At 43.7% G+C, this 3,700-nt stretch overlaps 1 pseudogene; it reads left to right on the top strand.

The window, feature by feature from the left end:
- The first annotated feature begins 1,202 nt into the window (after positions 1-1,202).
- Positions 1,203-2,744, top strand: LOC116813827 (tropomyosin alpha-3 chain-like; annotated as a pseudogene).
- Positions 2,745-3,700: the final 956 nt, after the last annotated feature.

Below are 3,700 nucleotides of genomic sequence, written 5' to 3'. Positions count from 1 at the left end.
CTTGAACAACAATAATGAAAAGAACAAAGACTCTTTGGCTTTCACTTTTTTAAAAAACCTGTCTGATGATATAGATTACCTGCACTATGTAGAGGAATGATAGAGTCTGAAGAGTACTTACAACAAATCATTATGAACTCAGGTTAGAGGATGGTTTTGAGGAGGCAAAGTTGTAGACAGTGAAAATTCAAATAGCTCAAGTGACAGCTGATAAAGAATGGAACTAGACTGGAGTTAAAAAGTTGTAGAAATAATAAGAGGAAGTTGCTTTGAACATCTCAGGAAGTAGAATGAACAGGACTTGATTATTGTGTAGGAGGGAGAATGAGAGATGTAGAAGAGACTAGAATGACTTTGATGACTGGTGAGTTGGCTGGGTGGACAGTAGTGGTATTAATGGAGATTAGGAAAACAGGAGTAGCAGATTTAGTGAGGAAAAGATGGTAGATTCGATTTTGGAATGTCTGGGTTAAGGCACCTGTGGAATTCAATTATTTATGCTCATCAGACAGTTGCAGTCTTTACTTCAGGGTAAGAGCATCAAGGAACAGATTTGGGAGCCAGCAGCTTCAGGTGGTAATGTAAGACAAGAAAATAGATAAACTCCTTCAAATGGCATGTAGAATGAACAGCACAGGGATTGTGGATTTTTAGAAAATCAACATTTGAGGGGTGGGCACAGCATAACCTGAAACAATAGATAGGATCAGAAATTCTCAGTGCTTGAAGAATGAATAGAGCTACGATTTTCACAAGGGGAGTAGTTAAGCTGAGCATGGTGGCACTTGCCTCCCAGCCACTTGGGAGGCTGAAGCAAGAGGATTGCTTGAGCCCAGGATTTTGATACCATCCCAGGCAACATAGCAAGACCTCCAACTCTTAAGAAAAAAAAAAAAAAAAAAAGTGAGTCAACCACACAGAACCCAGATCTTGATTTCTGACACTATTCTCTAATAAAAAGAACCAGAGATCCTTGTAGAAATCTGGGGCAGGAAATACACAAGATGATCCTGGAGCACCTTGTAGTGCCTGAAAATAAGACACTGCTCAAAAAACCAAAAGCAAACAGAAAAACAAATAGTCTGATTTAAAAATGGGAAAAGGAGCTTAATAAACATCTCTCAAAAGAAGACATAAATGCACAACACCAGTGATAAGGAAGAGGCAGGAATGGAAGTGTGAGCAGCAGCTGGATGGTCACCATGGCTGGGACCACCACCATCAAAGTGATAAAGCTGGAGACCTCGGCTCTGCAGCAACAGGCTGATGATGCCGAGGAGAGAGCCAAGTGCTTCCAGTGAGAAGTGTAGGGAGAAAGGCAGTCCCAGGAATAGGCTGAGGCTGAGAAGCCTCCTTGAACCTTAGGGTCCAACTGGTTGAAGATGAGCAGGATCACACTCAGAAGTGTGTGGCCACTACCCTGCAAAACTGGAAGAAGTGGGAAAAGCTGCTGCTAAGTGTAAGAAAGGTATAGGCCAGGTGCGGTGGCTCACGCCTGTAATCCCAATGCTTTGGGAGGCCAAGGCGGGCAGATCACCTGAGGTCAGGAGTTCGAGACCAGCCTGACCAACCTGGAGTAACTCTGTCTCTACTAAATATACAAAGTTAGCTGTGTATGGTGGCACATGCCTGTAATCCCAGCTACTTTGGAGGCTGAGCCAGGAGAATTGCCTGAATTCGGGAAGTGGAGGTTGTGGTGAGCCGAGATCATGCCATTGTATTCCAGCCTGGGTAACAAGAGCAAAACTCCACCTCAAAAAAAAAAAAAAAAAAAAAAGTAAGAAAGGTATAAAGGTTATTGAAAACCAGGCCTTAAAAGATGAAGGAAAGGCAGGGCATGGTGGCTCACGCCTGTAATCACAGCACTTGGAAGGCCAAGGCCAGCAGATCACTTGAGCCCAGGAGTTCGAGGCCAGCCCAGGCAATATGGGAAACCCCCATCTCTATTAAAAAATACCAAAAAAAAAAAAAAGTTGTCCTTGTGGCACATGCCTGTAGTCCAAGCTACTTGGGAGGCTGAGGTTGGTGGGTCACCTGAGAGGAGGAAGTCGAGGCTGAGGCTGCAGTAGGCTGAGATCATGCCACTGTTCTCCAGTCTAGGCATTGGAATGAGACCCTATCTCAAAAAAAAAAAAAAAAAAAAAAAGAGAGAGAGAGACAGAGAGAGAGAGAGGGAAGAAAGAAAAACAGAAAGAGGAAGAAAAGAAGATGAAGGAAAGATGGAACTCCGGGAAATCCAACTCAAAGAAGCTAAGCATATTGAAGAAAAGGCAGACAGGAAGTGTGAAGAAGTGGTTTATATATTGGTCATTATTGAAGGAGTCTTGGAATCCACAGAGAAAGGAGCTCAGCTGGCAGAGTCCTGTTGCCTAAAGGTGGATGAGCCAATCAAAATGATGGACCAGAACCTGAAATGTCTGTGTGTTGCTGAAGAAAAGTACTCTCAAAAAGAAGCCAAATAAGAGGAAGAGATCAAGATTCTTACAGATAAACTCAGGGAGCCAGCAGCTCGTGCAGGTTTTGCTGAGAAATGAGTAGCCAAGCTGGAAAAGACAATTGATGATTTGGAAGATAAACTGAAATGCACCAAAGAGAAGCACCTCTGTATACAAAGGATGCTGCACTAGACTCTGCTTGAAGGAGATGTGGAGCACCCCGGTCCAACCCTGCTGCTGCTCTTCCCTCTGCCGCTGACTCCTTTGGAGGCCAGACTTCCCCAAGCCGACACTGAAAGTGGGGGCTGATCTTTAACTGGAAGGCTGCTTTCTCCTTTCTCCACCCCTCCAGCCATCTGTGTCTTTTTCACCAAACTGTCTCTGCCTCATTCCAGAGATTCCAGCGGGGTTAGAGGCTAAGCACCTATAGGAACAACGTTGATGGGAATGCAAGCACAATGCAAGACGTCTTTAATAGCATGTTGTGATATACACACTTTGGTTTTTTTCTTTTTTTTTTTTTTTTTGGTTTTTGTTGGTGGTGATGGTTTTTCTGTGTGTGTTTGTTGAGACAGGGTCTCACTGAAATGCCTAGACTGCAGTGCAGGGTTGCAATCGCTGCTCACTGCAGCCTAAACTTCCCAGGGTCAGGTGATCCTCCCACCTCAGCCTTCCAAGTAGCTGAGACTACAGGTGTGCTCCACCATACCTGGCTAATTTTTGTATTTTTTGTAGAGACAGAGTCTTGCCATGTTGCCCAGGCTGATCTCAAACTCCTGAGCTCAAGCCATCTGCCCCCCTTACCTCTCAAATTGCTGTGATTACAAGTGTGAGCCATGTCACCCAGCCCTACACTTTGTAATTACTTTTTTTGTTGTTTTGCAGCAACCATTTGTAAACTATTCCAGATAATTCTACAGCTTTGAAACAGCAATCTAATTCCTTCCTCACTTTTGGAAGGTGGCTTTTCAGCTTGATCCATATTACCCTCACCATAAAGGACAGAAGACTATATGGGCCTGCCTTACTGATGACCAGAGCTCCGGGATAGACTCCACCACAGGAAACCTCATTGTTCTGTACAAAGTACCAGACAAACCAGAAAGGTGATTCCAGAAGGAGTTATCCAAACAACAACATTAAATGTGCTGTTCAGGTTTTCAGCTTTAAGGTGTCTTTGGATAACGTTATTTATATTTTTTACTTTCTTCATTAGAAGTGAGCAAATTAAGATGGTGAGACCTCTGAGACAAATTTTTGTCCTA

The sequence above is a fragment of the Hylobates moloch genome, unplaced genomic scaffold (assembly GCF_009828535.3).
Source record: "Hylobates moloch isolate HMO894 unplaced genomic scaffold, HMol_V3 SCAFFOLD_9, whole genome shotgun sequence".
Taxonomy (NCBI): domain Eukaryota; kingdom Metazoa; phylum Chordata; class Mammalia; order Primates; family Hylobatidae; genus Hylobates; species Hylobates moloch.
This window is presented reverse-complemented; position numbering and strand designations above follow the sequence as displayed.